This window comes from Pan paniscus, chromosome 18 (assembly GCF_029289425.2).
Source record: "Pan paniscus chromosome 18, NHGRI_mPanPan1-v2.0_pri, whole genome shotgun sequence".
Classification (NCBI taxonomy): Eukaryota; Metazoa; Chordata; class Mammalia; order Primates; family Hominidae; genus Pan; species Pan paniscus.
Window position 1 is genome coordinate 88526090 of NC_073267.2, and position 16318 is coordinate 88542407.

The 16318-nt window shown below is 42.5% G+C and overlaps 1 protein-coding gene and 1 pseudogene across 1 annotated transcript in view; both read left to right on the forward strand.

Annotated features, from left to right (window-relative positions):
• WWOX (WW domain containing oxidoreductase) overlaps positions 1 to 16318 on the forward strand; it is a 1111113-nt gene that overhangs the window by 692248 nt on the left and 402547 nt on the right. The window lies entirely within an intron of this gene.
• LOC129394338 (small ribosomal subunit protein uS3-like) overlaps positions 1 to 16318 on the forward strand; it is a 40350-nt pseudogene continuing 24032 nt past the window's right edge.

Genomic DNA, 16318 nt, shown 5'->3' on the forward strand with positions numbered 1-16318 from the left:
GGGTTCCTGGCTCATAACTCTCATAGCCCTTGTTGCAGTCTATTGTTACAATACTGCATGTGTTAGGCATCAGGAAACAGAATCTCTTTGTCTCCTGTCCTTCTTTCACCTGCCCCAAGGCAGGACTCTAATCTTCCCCACCTTTTTGATTGTGAGTCTTCAGACCCTCCCCAGAGAATCAGTCCTGCCTTATGCCCTGGGGAAAGGAATGCTGACCTCCTGAAGCTCCCATAGAAACCCAAGAGGGCTGGGTTTGGGAGGTTCCAGATCGCTGAAGACAAGGAGGTTCCTGGAGCGTGGCTGCCTAGGAAGGGCTGGAAAGCTCCATGCCCCTACCCCATACCTCGCCCTATGCGTCTCTTCATCTCTATCCTTAGTACTGTCCTTTATAATAAAGCAGTAAGTGGTAGCAAGTGTTTCCCTGAGTTCTGTCATCCGCTCCAGCAAATTAATCAAACCCAAAGAGGCGGTTATGGGAACTTCCACCTGAAGCCCCTCAGCCAGACATTCTGAAGTCTCTGACTTGCTATTGGTGTCTGAGGGTATGGGGGGCAGTCTTGGGGACTGAGCCTCCAACCTCCAACTAACTCCAGGTAGACAGTGTCAGGATTGAATTGGAGGACTCCCAGCTGCTGTCCCCTGCTTAGTATGTGGGGAAAGTTGAGTTATAAAAGTTGTTTATATATTTTGGAAACTAGACCCTTATCATATAAATGATTTGCAAACATTTTCTCTCATTCCGTGGGTAGTCTTTTTATTCTTTTGATATTGTCTCGTGATGCACAAAAGTTTTAAATTTTGATGAAGTCCAATTTATCTATTTTTTGTTGTGGCTTATGTTTTGCGTGTTGTATCTAAGAATCCATTGTCAAATCGAAGGTCATAAACATTTACATCTGTGGTGTCACCCCTCCTCTCGCATTTGGTGAGAGGAGTCTTCTGTGTTGATTGTAATGGTGGTGTGAGAGCAGAAGGGAAACAGGGTTTCAGAAAAGAGTTTTTCCCTGAAACAACCCCTCTATTTTCTTCTCAGACTTTTATAGTTTTAGCACTTATGTTAAGACTTTTGATCCATTTTACGTCAATTTTTCTATAAAGTTTAAGGTAGGCATTCAACTTTGTTCTTTTGAATGTGAATATCCATTTGTCCCAGAAGCATTGATTAAAAAAGATAATTCTTTCTCTGTTAAATGGTCTTTGCACCCTTATCAGAGATCAATTGGCCATAAATGTAAGTATTTCTTTCTGGACTCTGAATTATATCCCATTGATCTGTGTGCCTATCCTTATGCCATTGCCACACTGTTTTGGTTACTGTACTCTGTGTAAGTTTTGAAATTTGAAATTGTGAATTCTCCAACTTTGTTCTTCATTTTCAAGATTGTTTTGGGTATTCTGGGTCCCTTGTATTTCCATTTGAATTTTAAGATCAATATAATTTAAATTTTAATCATGGCAGTGTTCAATAACTGGCTTGCATATTTTTTGAACAGTCATCAGCTCTTGTGAGCCACGGTTGGCCAGCTCCCAAACACCATGACATACAACTTGCAGGAAAAGCTCAATTTCCAGTTTCTCCCCCTCCAGCTTTAGGGGATATATTTTTGTTAATTCCTGTGACCATATGGCAGCATGGTTAGGATCTTGGGCTTCCAAATCAGACAGTTATAAACTTAAACTCCAATTCTGCCACTTACCATGTCACTTTGGACAAGTTACTTCACCTGTCCAAGCCTCAGTTTCCCTGACTATAAAATGCTAACAATAGTTGTTCTTTCCTTATTGGACATTCAAGAGGATTAAATATTATTCATGTAAGGCTCTTAGCATAACACCTTGCACATAGGAAGCATTTAATACATAAAATTGAGTACTGTTATTGTTTCAGGATTATTTTTTTTTTAAATTTATTTTATTTTTTTGGGACAGGGTCTCACTCTGTTGCCCTGGCTGGAGTGCAGTGGTGCGATCTCAGCTCACTGCAACCTGCTTCCTGGGTTCAGGTGATTGTCCTGCCTCATCTTCCTGAGTAGCTGGGATTACAGGCGCACGCCAACACGCCTGACTGATTTTTGTATTTTCAGTAGAGATGGGGTTTCATCATGTTGGCCAGGCTGCTCTCAAACTCCTGACATCAAGTGATTTGCCCACCCCAGCTTCCCAAAGTGCTGGGATTACAGGTGTGAGCCACCGTGCCCAGCTCAGGATTATTACTTTTAGTCTACACACAGTGAACTTAATTCTCCTCTAGAAAAGTCAGAAGGTCTACGTACAACTTTAAGAGTTCAGCCAAAAGAGACCAGTATCTACTACTGTGGACAACCCTATTGAACATGGAGGAGATAAGCAGAAACTGAAAAGAGGAGCCTGTTTTCTCTCTGGCAGATTAATTTTCTTTCTTTCTTCACCCATGCCTTGGACATGAAACACAAGTACAAAGGTTCAGAGAAAATCAAAACAAGACTGTGGTTTACAAATAAGTAGTGCTAGTAACATCTCACTGTTGGCTGGGCACAGTGACTCATGCCTGTAACCCTAGCACTTTGGGAGGCAGAAGTGGGAGGATCACTTAAGCCTAGGGTTCAAGACCAGCCTGAGCAACATGGTGAAACCTCATTTCTACAAAAAATACAAAAATTAGCTGGGCGTTTTGGTGCTTGCTTGTGGTCCCAGCTACTGAGGAGGCTGAGGTGGGAGGATCACCTGAGGTGGGAGGTTGCAGTGAGCCAAGATTACACCACTGCACTCCAGCCTGGGTGACAGATCCAGACCCTGTCTCAAAAAAAAAAAAAAAAAAAAAGTGAAAAAAAGGAAAATCTTCGTTGTTCTTCATCAGAAGCCTCCACACAGGGCCCCTGAAGGAAGGGCAGGGAAGGAGGGGGTTGGAGGTCAGTGGGAGGAGTAACTCTGTGACTCAGTGCTTTCCTGACTACCATCTGGATGTGGGCTGTATCTGCGTAAGGTGCCGGGACAGGGCGGCCTCATGAACTCATGGGAAGCAAACACACACCCTCCCTCCGATCCACCAGGCACTCGGGTTTCCTGTGTGTCTGGTGATGTGGTGGGTGTTGTGGATCTGGACTGAACGGCAGTCTCAGGTTTATGTATTAGGAAGCATTCAGCAGGCAGGAGCAGCCGATCTGAGACTGGCATGGGCAGTGGAGACATCATTCATCTCCTGAAACATAATTTGGAGGAGACTGTTCCAGGGCTGGCTGAGTGACTCATTGATGTCAGCACTTTGCCCTGTCATGGTCTTGGCCTTTCTCTTGTATTCCCCAGGTGGGTTTCACTGCCCTAAGGATCATACCTTCGCAGGCCATCTCAAGTTAGTGAATCTGAGGCAAACAGAAGGGCTGGGTGCGGTGGCTCATACCTGTAATCCCAGCACTTTGGGATAATGAGATGGGTGGATCACCTGAGGTCAGAAGTTCGAGACCAGCCTGGCCAACATGATGAAACCCCGTCTCTACCAAAAATGCAAAAAATTAGCTGGGATTTGGTGGCGCCTGCCTATAATCGCAGCTACTTGGAAGGCTGAGGCGGGAGAATCACTTGAACCAGAGAGGCAGAGGTTGCAGTGAGCCGAGATCGCGCCACTGCACTCCAGCCTGGGCGACAGTGAAACTTTTGTCTCAAAAACAACAACAACAACAAACAAACAAGAAACAAAAAATACATAAAATAGGCCTTCTCTTCACAAGTTTTTCTTATTGTTTTTTGTTTTTTTAAGGGAGGACATTTCTTTCAGAAGTCAGTAGTGGACATTCCCTTATTTCACCTTGAGCTACATCCCATAGTCAGCTTAGACCTGTCCCTGGTGCGGGGGAGCAGGACTGTTGCCTGTATCCCTTAGTCATTGCCGCGGGCTTGCTGCATCACAAACCACCATTAGACCTCAGTGGCCCGCAGCAATAAACATTCGATTCTTGCCATCTCTGGGTTTGAGGTGACCTTGGCTAAGCTCCCCTGCATTGCTCTGCTCATCTTTCTCATGAGTCTGGCAATGGGGCTGGGAATGGGCTGATCTAGGCTGGACTTGGCTGGAGTAACCCAGCCCCACCTTGGATCTCTCTCCTCTACTTCCCACATGTATCCTTTTCATGGTTAAAGGTAGAAACAGAAAAAACAGGCAGAAACATAAAAAGCTCGGAGATGGCTTCCTATTGCTTCTTCATTCTGGGCCAGAGCAAATCATATGGTCGTACTCCAGGGTGAGGAAGTATGTCCCACTTACAGACTGAAAAGGTGCTGCAAGTCTGCATGGCAGAGGGCATGGATAAAGGGTTCGTAAAAACTTAGGGCCATTTAATACAAATTTGTCACATCATACTGGCTTGGATTGATTTTTATTCATTGCTCTGTTGCCCAAACAGAATTACAATTATTTTAGTAAGGAAGGAGGAAGGATACCTTTGGGGCAGACAATGGATAGAGCTTACCATACAAGTCTATAGGGGCATCTCACCTGTAGAAATCTTAAGATGAGGGTTAGCCAAAGCAAAGAGTGGTTCAGGGTGGGAAAGCCAAGGAAGGCCAGGATCCTCACCAAGATTGTCAGCAGGGAGCTCTGATTGTCCACAGCTCTGCTCTCTGCTCACCCCGGGGATTTAGCAGTAACAGAATCCACACTAGAAGGACAGAGTGCTGTACAGACAGAAGGAAAGACACAGACCCAAACCTTGATAACCACGGCAATGCAATAGGAAATCTCTTTATTTCATTGGTGCTCAAGTGATACCATTAAGTCCCTTAAGATGCAGAATTTCCTTGCCCCCGCTCCCCCCTTTGTTTCTTTCTTTCTTTCATCTTATCTATATATCTATATCTATATCTAATCTATTTTTTGAGAAAGGCTCTCACTCTGTTGCCCAGGCTGGAGTGAAGTGATGCAATCTCAGGTCACTGCAACTGCTGCCTCATGGGTTCAAGTGATCTTCACACCTCAGCCTCCCAAGTAGCTGGGACCACAATGCCCAGCTAATTTTTATATTTTTTTGTAGAGACGGTGTTTTGCCATGTTGCACTGGCTGGTCTGGAACTCCTGGGCTCAGGAGATCTGCCTGCCTCAGCCTCCCAGAGTGCTGGGATTCCAGGTGTCAGTCACCATACCAGGCCCCTGCTTCTATTTAAATGCTCAAACTTGGTATGGAACTGCACAGACTATAAGGCTGCTCTCCACTCAAGAATACAAATTGAACATTGACTTTCCTCATTTTTTATCCAATTTTGCTTTCCAGAGACCCAGATATGACTTCATTTTTTAAATGAAATTTTGCAGGTCATTAGCTCATAATGATTAAATGATTCTGGTTATTAGCATAAAACACAGCTGTAGTACATAAGAGGTAACCTTTATTGTTTAAATATTATTCAATGTGCCTACATAGCACATAGCAAAAAAAATTTTTTTCAGACTATTCAACCATTATGGAAATAACTTATAATTACATTCAGAAATGTTGCAAATGCAACTCATCCTTGCAGTGGGATAAACATTGCCTAGAAGGGTTTGAAGAGGAATCCAGGTTAGAAACAATGAAAATTTTTGGCTGGGCAAGGTGGCTCATGTCTGTAATCCCAGCATGTTGGGAGGCCGAGGCAGGAGAATCATTTGAGGGCAGGAGTTCAAGACCTCCTCATCTATACAAAAAATAAAATATTTGAAAAAAAAAAAGTGAAATTTTTTATATAGAAGAGGATGTAGGGCAGGTAGGGCTCAGAAAGACCCATGCCATATAGCAAAGTTCTTAGTAACACAGGCTTTGGGTTACAGCAGGCTGGATTCAAATCCTGCTGTGGTCAGAATGTCTTTGTCACCCCAGCATTCATTTGTTAGGAGTTGGGTTCTTTTGGGAGATGATTTGGACATGAGGACACAGCCTGCATAATTGCATGAGTGACCTTATAAAAGTGACCCCAGAAGCTGCCTTGCTTCTTCCACCATGTGAGAAGACAGCAAGAAGAATATCCATGAATCTATGAGGTGGCGGGACTCTGGCCAGACATTGAATTTGCTGCTTCCTTGATCTTGGACTTCCCAGCCTCCAGAACCATGAGAAATAAATTTCTTTTCTTTCAAAGCTCCCCAGGAGTCTCTCTCAGTCTGTTCTGGCTCAGGAAGCTGCCTTATTTGTAACAAACAAATAAAAAACAAAATAAATAAAAGCTACCCAGCTTACATTATTTTGTCATAAAAGCCCCAAAAGACTATGACAAATCCTTCTATCTATGTGTCCTTAGGCAAAATACCCAAACTCTCTGAATACCAATTTTCTCATCCAAAATAATGGGTGAATAATATCTAAGAGGTAATAACCCTAATAACTCTTAGTGTTGCTGTGAGAATTAACTAAAGTACCGTCTTCATGTGGTCAGCACAATGGCTGACACATAGCAAGACCTTGGTAAGTTATAGCTGTTGCTGTCATTCCTGCAGCTGTTATCTTTGTCATTGCGCTTACTGTTATTATTAGCTCTGCTATCAGAGTGATGCTGTGGCTGGAGAAGATGGAGACCCATGTGTTCAGGCTGTGAGCATAGGCAGACCCTGTCTAATGCAGAAGGTGCAGACACAGGGCACAGAACTGCCAACTGTGGCTGCTGATACCTGTCTGAGTTTGACTGGGTTAGTGACAAAGAAATGACTTTCCTTTTGTATGTTAGCCCTGTGCCTGGCATACTGGAAATATCTATGGTTGATAAATTAATCTTATCATCATCACATAAGCATCTTGGGCAGTCTGTAAGTAATGGGAATTGGAGGCTTAACACTGATCTTTGAGCTGGCAATTTTTCCAGTCAACTCATTTTGGACGTTGGTGCTTAAGCATATCCTGTTTTCGAGGGTGGTGTTGGTGGTGGAGGAGGTGATGGTGATGATATTGATAATGACAGCAAGAATGTCTTACATTTATAGAGTGTTCAAAAGGTGCCAGATATTGTGCTAAGTGCTTTGCGGGCATTATGTTATTCACACTTCACAGATATTCTCTTTCTACATGTAAGGAAAAAAAGGCATAAATACTTTATATAATTTACTCAGGATTTTAAGTAGAGGGTAGATTTTAAGTCCAGGCAGTCCAACCCCCTGAAAGCTGGATCTTTAACACCATACGCTTCTGTCTTCCTGGCTGTTTTGTGAATGAGTAGGATGGAAAGGGGATCCTTGAATTGGGAAGGCTACCCATGGACTACAACAAGTACTTGTCTTCAACCTCCATCTAGATGGAGTGCTCACAAGATCCTCTACATCAAATCTGGGTTCTTAGTCCACTGCCGAGTCTTCCCAATTCTGAAAAAAAGGATTCAGGGTATAATTTCTCACACAGATTTCTGGGAAAGTACTTTCTTGGAGCACCACGGCTCACTAATTGAACACTCATGTATAATTCTGGCTTTTGAATTTTTATTTTTTTATTAACATACACAATCAGCGTTGGGTGTGGCTCTGGGGATTCATTCTAGTGGGCAAGTCTCATATTTCTCAACCTCAGGTTTTTCATCTGTAAATGGGGACAATACTGACATCTACCTAATATCCTTGAGGATGGAATGAGATATTGAGTATAAAGTATCTAGTAGAGTGGCTAGCATGTAGTGAGTACCCAATAAATGCAATAGATGTTGGCTTTTATTACTGTCAAGTGGAAACAAAAGTATAAGGTTTAAGTAAGTGAACAAAATGGAAGATAATTGAGGAAGAAAATCAGATGATGTCTAAGATAAGGCAAAGAACATTTTGTGAATGTTTAAATATCCTAAGACCCACTAAGGAAGTTTGTAGCAATATTTGCTCAAAGACAGTATATATAATAAATACTTTAGACTGGCTAAGAGAATGGCTCTGAATGTCTACCTAGCTATCACATTTAGAAACGCTCCTTGCCTTCCTTCCAGGACTTTCTTCCTTAATCAGGATTGACTTAACTGTTAACTCCTAGAACTGTCGTTGATTGCTTGCTGAAGTAACAATTAGTATAGACATTCAGCAACTGGCCTCCCATACTGACCCAGTATGGGTCACTGACCCATACGTTGACATCTTGGGCTCAGCCATACCCTGGAGCCTCCAAATCCTCTGCTGGATCCTTTAAGTCCAGACATCTGACAGCGGAAGAAAAAGTACAAGATTCCAAGGAGTTATTATAGGTCAAGCCTGGAAGCAGTGAGGTCACTTCCACCTGCTTCCCATTGGCCAGAATTCGGTCACATGATCACAACCAACTGCAAGGGATTCTGGGAAATGTAGTCTAGTGATGCCTTGAGGAGGCAAGAGAAATGTTTTCAGTGAACACATTGCCTTCTCAGCCTTGCTTTCTATTGTAGATTGCTTACAATATTGCTTTTAAATTGCATGGTCTTGTACAAATGATACGAGTTTTGTTTTGCCTTTTGGAAGGAGTTATTGTCCATATTTGTTATAGATATATCTGTTTATCAGCATCATTGCAAAGTATTAGAAAGGGCCTTGCCTGGGCTAGGAGCCAGAACCATTCTTCAGTTCCCAACGGCCATCCAGCCACTCATTGCTGTGTGAGCTGTGGCTGGTCAGTAAGAACCTTTGATCCCATGTTTCTTTATCTTCTTTTTTTTTAGGCAGAGTCTTACTCTGTCACCTAGGCTGGAGTGCAGTGGCGTGATCTCGGCTCGCTGCAAGTTCTGCCTGCTAAGATCAACTGATTCTCCTGCCTCAGCCTTCCAAGTAGCTGGGATTATAGGCATGAGCCACCATGCCTGGCTAATTTTTGTATTTTTAGTAGTGCCGGGGTTTCACCATGTTGGCCAGTCTGGTCTGGAACACCTGATCTCAAGTGATCCACCCACCTCAGCCTCCTAAAGTGTTGATGTTGCAGGCGTGAGCCACTGTTCTGGGCCCCAACTTTCTTTATCAGTAGAATTGGGGAAATCGCACCTGCCCTGCCTGCCTCATTGGATTTAGAAGAAATGACATAATCCGTGAGAGTGCCTTCTGAATGAAGAGAACCTGCTAAAGGGAAGACATGATCTCAAGTCAGCCACCTCTGACCCAAATAAGAACACATAATTACAAGACTGTATTGTATAATCATGCAGGACACAAGGTATGGAATTTTAAGGGTCAAAGTGGTAAAAAAAAAAAAAAAAAAAAAAAAAAAATTCAAATATAAAAAGGCAGCCCCGACAGGTACGAGCTTGTAGTCATTTCCCCAAATGCCTAAAGTAGACCCATTCCCATTGCTCTAATTTTGTAGAGATGTTCTCAAGGCAGCCTGGAGTCAAGACAAGAGTGCCAGCCAGGATTGAGGCACTGTTCCAATTCCAGTCTGGCTGCTTTTTCAACCTGGGGCTTTAGTCATGTCAGTATTCCTGAGCTTCCATGTGCTTATTTGAAAAATAGGAAGATTCGTCCACTCTCATGGAACTATGATAAGTAGTAAACAATATCCCAGAAAAATCTCCAGTCAAAAATCCACTGGAGGCCAGGTGCGTTAGCTCATGCCTGTAATCCCAGCACTTTGGGAGGTCGAGGCAGGAGGATCTCTTGAGGCTAGGAGCTCGAGAACAGTCTGGGCAATATAGCAAGTCTCTGTCTCTACAAAAAATACAAAAATTAGCTGCGCATGGTGGCACGTGCCTGTAGTCCTAGCTACTCAAGAGGCTGACATGGGAGGATTGATTGAGCCCAGGAGGTCAAGACGGCAGTGAGTCATGATCACACCACTGCCCTCTACCCTGGGTGACAGGGTGAGACCCTGTCTCTAAAAACAAAAGCAAAGTCTACTAAAAACTCACTGGAGCTATGAGAAATCTTAGCCCATGGAATCCAGTCTTCTCCTTTTGTTTCTGGGGAAACTGAGGTTCAGAGAGATGGGGTAGCTTGCTCATGTTACATAGGGAGCAAAGGACAGAGCTTGGACCAGAGCGCAGAGGTCATGATACCAAAGCCACGGCACCTTTGCCACAACGTGAGCAAGAAAGGATAGCCTTGTTATTTTTAATCCAAACTGAAGTTATGCTTTGGGCTTCCAGAATCTGGGTCAAAAAGAGTAGAAGTCAGGCTCAGATTGACTGCTTTTCAAGAGAAAAAAAAAAAAAAAAGAAAAAAATCTTGCCTTTCCCTAGCTAGAGGTCAGATGTCAAAAAAGCTAATAACACAACCCAAGGATGTCATCGACAAATGAAAAAACTGGTGCAGTGCAGGAACAAAAGCTATTTTATCATTAATATGCCGCTTTTTTGTTATGTACTCATGCCCCAGAAATTATTGTACAGCCTGTACTTGAGTCCTTAGGCAGAAAGCATCTTATCATTCACAAGCTTAGCTATGCAATATATTCCTCCCTCCCCAACAAGGGAGTTGTTGTTGGGTTTTTCGTTTTTTTTTTAAGAGATTTACAGTGATCTTTCCATATAGGTTTTTCTCGAAACATATATATTTTTAATTTCTCACCATCTCAGGGGTAAATAAATATATTAAAATAAGCTATGGGATGTATAGCAGAGTATAACAATGATAAATGATGTTGTGTGTAATTTTTCTACTATTAACATAAAGTAATATAAACTGAAGGACACTAGTCTATTGAGAGACTTAGAAGCTAATGTTCCATATCAGATGCGGCCAATGTCAGGACTGAATACAGATTAGGCAGTGTCCTTTTCTCCCCAGGGGAATTAAAGTTTGAGACACCACTCGCTGCCAGTGGTTTTACGGCATTTTGTTGGGGCCGGTGGTGCCTTTCTTCGTCTATTAATTCAGGAGCCGTAAACGACAATGTGAGCAAAATGCTTTTCCGGTGGGATGCATTTCATTTATATGTGCTTGTATCGTCTATACCTTGTCAATCCATTTTGTCACAATAAGTGTTTTTAAATTGTGTAGATTACCTCCACTTCATTATGGTTCCTGGCGTTTGTGTCTTATACAAGGCTATTATGTGAAGTAAGGAAATATTTAAAACTCTGCCTTTGTGAAGAGACAGGGACACGGTGCAGAAAAGTTCATCTGGAATTAGGCTTGTCTCTTGCTGTCTCTTTAGCGGAGAGTTCATGGGCAGGGTACATTCTGTGAGAAGGAATGAAAACCCCAGGGTAGATGCTAACAAAAATCACTTTTAAAAAATGTATGGTGTCTATCTGGGTTAGCAAACACATGGTCACACATCTGTGCTTGCTGGATTTTTAAGAACTTACCAGCATTTAAGGTTTTCTTATGAAACTGATTTTTCTCACCAGGGATAGAGTCTCAAAGTTGGAGGTATTTTATGTTGTTTTAAATAATATCGTCATCACATGTCATTTTAGACCTCAGAAGTCCACTCCGAATCTCTCCTTATGGAATTGAGGAGGGGTGAGGCTGTCAGAAGCTGAGGGACTTGGCCAAGGTCACATGGCTTTGGACGGCCCCCCTGAACCTTGGAGCTCATGTTCTGTGGCACTTTGCATACTGACCTTTCTGCTCTTTTATGCTGCCTGCTCTCTAATATTGTCCAAAAACATTCTCTAAAGAAAGTACACAAATGGAGAGAGGGGGAATTGGGCGTGCCATTGGGAGAACAAATCTATTTAGATATCTTTGGCTTTGTTGACAGAAGCTGCCCAATTATACCCAATATACAAATTTTAAATGCATATTAGTCAAAGTTCCAGTGATGTAGCTTTGGAAAAATTTCTATGTGAATGACTACTTTTCCCTGAAATACGCCCTCCATCTCAGGCACTAGTTAGGAACCTCCCCCGCATCTGGCATTGCAGGTCTGAGGTTCCGATGAACTCTTTTTCTCTCCTTCCCCATTAAAATGGGCAGAAGGGAAGGAACACTTGGGTTTCATCAAGCACATTGTTATCCTTCGGGTTGGCTCTGAGATGATACGTTTGTCACGGTTCATAAATTTTATCTTTGCACTAAAAACAGGGTTAGAATATCTTCAATGCAATTATAAAAATGTATTAAAACTGAGAAGGAGAAAAAATATGGCGGTAGATGCGATTTTAATGATTGTATAAATGTTCACTGTTCCATGGCAAAAAAAAAGTCGAGCTTTTCAGCCACATTATTTCAGACAAATGCCAGGGCCTGTTTTTCTGTAAATGTGTACCGTGTGCTTTTAACACACAAATATGTTGCTTTAAAATTCCGCTTGGAATAGAGTGACCAGCTGTCGTTATATAATATCTGCAGGCTATGATTGTGTAGGTGCCTGTAGTCACTGGCTATGAAAATGGCCCCAAATAAAGTGATATCCACACTTCTTTCTCCTACGAATTTGGAGGTCTAGGAACGGGGGTAAGCCTATATGGTCAGAATTAGCCTGCAAACGTGAATTAATATGCAGAATCTGTCCCCACTGTGATAGAATTTGCCATTCGCTTCCTTTGCTAAATGGCTTGCAGTGGCAGCTGACGGCCAAAGGGGAAGCTGAGAACAGCAAAGATTCAACTGAAAACATTTTAGGGGGTTCCTGACTTCAGGCCTCTTTTCAGAATGAGGGAATTGTCTAAAATCCCAAATGCATTCTTAGCTAAGGTCAGTGTGTCTGGGTCTGTGTCAGGCATGTAGCAGCCACAGCAAACTTCTCTCGAGATAGCATCTCCTCCCCAGCACTCACTTCACAGATTGTGGTCAGTCAACAGTCAGTCTGATAGTTTAGAAAGCTTTTGCAAGGCATTCCCCAATATAACCATTAAGCATCAAACTCTCAAATGGAAGTTTGGAAAAACAGAAAAAAAAAAGTGAGCATAAATGCAAACTGTCACCCCATGTAATAGTTTATTTATTTCATGCTCCACTTTTCTGGGCAGTTTTATTGTCATTCTCTCTCTACCTCTTTTTTTTTTTTTTTAAAGACAGAGTCTCACTCTGTTGCCCAGGCTGGAGTGCAGTGGTGCAATCTTGGCTCACTGCAACCTCCACCTCTGCCTCCCAGGTTCAAGTGATACTCATGTCAAGTGGTTTCTACGTCATTCAAACAAACAAACAAACAAACACCACTCACCATTTTTGTGGTGGGCATGGTGGCTCATGCCTGTAATCCCAGCTCTTTGGGAGGCCAAGGCAGGTAGATCCCCTGAGGTTGGGAGTTTGAGACCACCCTGGCCAACATGGTGAAACCCCATCTCTACTAAAAATACAAAAATTAGCTGGGTGTGGTGGCAAGTGCCTGTAATCCCAGCTACTCAGGAGGCTGAGGCAGGAAGGTCACTTGAACCCAGGAGGTAGAGGTTGCAGTAAGCTGATATCATGTCACCGCACTCCAGCCTGGGTGACAAGGCTAGACCCTATCTCAAAAATAAACAAACCCTTGCCATTTTAGCTTCCGATGAGGATATTTATCCTTCTAGCATTTGAATGCAGCCAAAGTCCTTACTGGGCAAATTTTTGAGCACTCACCCCACATTAACAATTTCTCTCCTTAACTTTGTTTCTCAGTGAAGTTATCCACAGAGTTTTAAAGTGAGTGGTGAGTTGTGGATACCTCTTCCGAGCAGGTGCACCCCCATCCTGCCATTGTCCCTCTCCTTAGTGTGTATGGATTGACAACATTTCACTTTCAGACAAAGGGACATTTCAGTTTTTTTAGGAGATTAAAGCTGTGTAAGATATACAATTTAAACTGAATGTTGATATTTTATAGATTGTTGAGTCCGATTGTCCTGATCTAAAATGAACAGGTTTTGTGATTTGGTGTAAATCGCTTAACCTCTTTCAATGTGTTTTCAGCAAAATGGGATAAGAACAGAATCTGCCTTGCAGAGAATTAACTGAGATGATGTGTGGAAAGGGCCTATCCCAGAGGCTGGTGTACCATGGTGCCTTCTCCTCGCTCTGCTGGTTATTATTATTAGCATTATTGTCATTGTGAAAGTGACAAGGAATGTGCCTGTGCATGAATCTCACTCTTAGATCAGACGTGCTTTTGAAATATCCAGATCTATACAACACAAAGAGCAAAGTTTGTTTTGTATTTTGTTTAGGTTTTTTTTTTTTTTTTTGCTGGTGTTTACTGAATGCGTGCAAGGCTTTCTATCACAGGCTCTGTGTTAAGATATTTAACGGGTGTTTCATTTTCCCAGCAATGCTATAGGACACACAAAGGAACATAAATTGTTACAGAGAGAAAGAGGGTAGGTCTGTGAATGGGACTGAACAGGTAGGTTGAACAAGATAAATGCCGAGGAAGCAAGTGTATTTAAATAAACAGGGAGTGCATTTAAATAAACAGTTGTTTATGGAAGGCTTTGGAAATCCACTATATTAATCTGTAATTTTATGAAATTTTACCAGAACTTAAATTATTAATAGTTGAGGACAAAGACCAACCATTTTCCCCAAAACGTAGTCAATAGTTTTGTCCATAACAACTAATTAATAAATATTTGTGAATATAGTGAGTGACTAAAGTAATGCATTAATGGTTGAATGGCTGGCCACCATGCCTCATGCCTGTCATCCCAGCACTTTGAGAGGCCAAGGCAGGCAGATTACTTGAGGTCAGGAGTTCAAGATCAGCCTGGGCAACATGGTGAAACCACGTCTCTACTAAAAATAGAAAAGTTAGCCAGGTGTGGTGGTGGGTGCCTGCAATCCCAGCTACTTGGGAGGCTGAAGCAGGAGAATTGCTTGAACCCAGGAGGGAGAGGTTGCAGTGAGACAAGGTGATGCCATTGCACTCCAGCCTGGGTCACAGAGCAAGACTTCATCTGAAAAAAAAAAAAAAAAAAAAAAGAAAAATGAATGAGTGAGTGGCAAGAAAGATGAATTGATTTTCATCACCAGGCCTGCCATGGAATTCATTGTGCCTTGTACTGTGGCCAGTAGGTGCAAGAGTATCTAGTAGGTGCTCTATTTTTAAAAAATGTCTTGGAATCAATCATAGTTTAATATCAATTATATAAAAATTAGTCTTGCAGGATCCAACAGTTCTGATTTATTCCATTCACAGGACAAGTCAGTTCTCAACACAAACCCCATCGGTTCTTCCTTAAATAAAAATTGTGGCTATGAAAAAGTGCGACTTTTTTTTTTTCCTCTCCAAACCACCACGTGCTGTTGTGTGTTATTGTAGTGGCTTCGCAGAGCATTTATTTGGCCAGAAAGTCTATTGTCAAAATGCTCTTCATTCTCAAGTGTAGGATTTATTTCTCCAGCTCATGCAGAATTCTGTTTTATATGGAGGTTTTAAATTTGTGCAGAAAAGTATTACGTGGGTTTCAAAGGTACTCTTTTTTCTTTTTTGAGGCAGGGTCTCGCTGTGTTGCCCATGCTGGAGTGCAATGGTGCGATCACAGCTTTCTGCAGCATTGACCTTGTGGGCTCAAGCAATCCGCCTGCCTCAGCCTCCCAAGTACCTTAGAACCACAGGAATATACCACCGTACCTGGACATGTTTTTAACTTTAATTTTTATTTTTGTAGAGATGAGGTCTCCCTATGTTGCCCACGTTGCTCTCAAACTCCTAGGCTCAAGCAATCTTCCCACCCTGGCCTCCCAAAGTGCAGACATTTTAGGCATGACCCATCGTGTCCAGCCTAAATGGCATTCTTGGAAGTAAAACCACAGAGGATCTGTTGGAAGTGGCATGATGGAGGAATTTTAAAAGAATTGAACAAATAAAATAGTCAGAACTCAAAAATGGAATACTGCTTCGTTTCTCCCAAATAACCATCACCAGACAAACAGGTGTGTGTGTGGGTGGGGGAGGTGGCCTGGTGGTACTTCATGATCTTGGAGGAAGGAAGGCGCCCCTCCTTCTTAGCTGATTCATGATGAGATAGAAAGACAGAAACAGCCCCATCACTATGAGATGGAAACCTTTCTTTCCTTCAGCTGACTTCCCTCTCCTTCAACCAAGTTTGACCCCGCCGCAGTGGAGATTGTGGCAGATGGGTCAGATAGCACGTGTCCTGTCACTGTCACCACTTTTTAATAAGGGCTGGGGGTCCTCTTGAAGAGCCCAGGAACTGCAGTCCCTCCTCTGTGCCTTCCCCTGAACACAATGCGCCCTCACTAATAAATTCTGAGGGCTGACACTGCCTGAGCCGGCTGGTCTTTGCCCTCAATTTCATTGAGATGGGCCATTGAAAACTCATTACAAGCTGTTTAGACTCTGACTTTGACTTTTGCTCGGCAGCGAACAAAATTAACAGCTCTTGGAGGTAGCAAAAAAGGCACTCAGCCAAATTAAAAAAAAAAAAAGAAAGAAAGAATTGAAATGATGAGAAAAGACTTTTAATATTAACTCCATTAGTCATGCAAACAAGCGCACATGCGAAGCGCATATGTTCTGCGTGTGGCTCTCATTTGGAGCCTGGTGAGAACTGTGGTTTCTTCCACTGG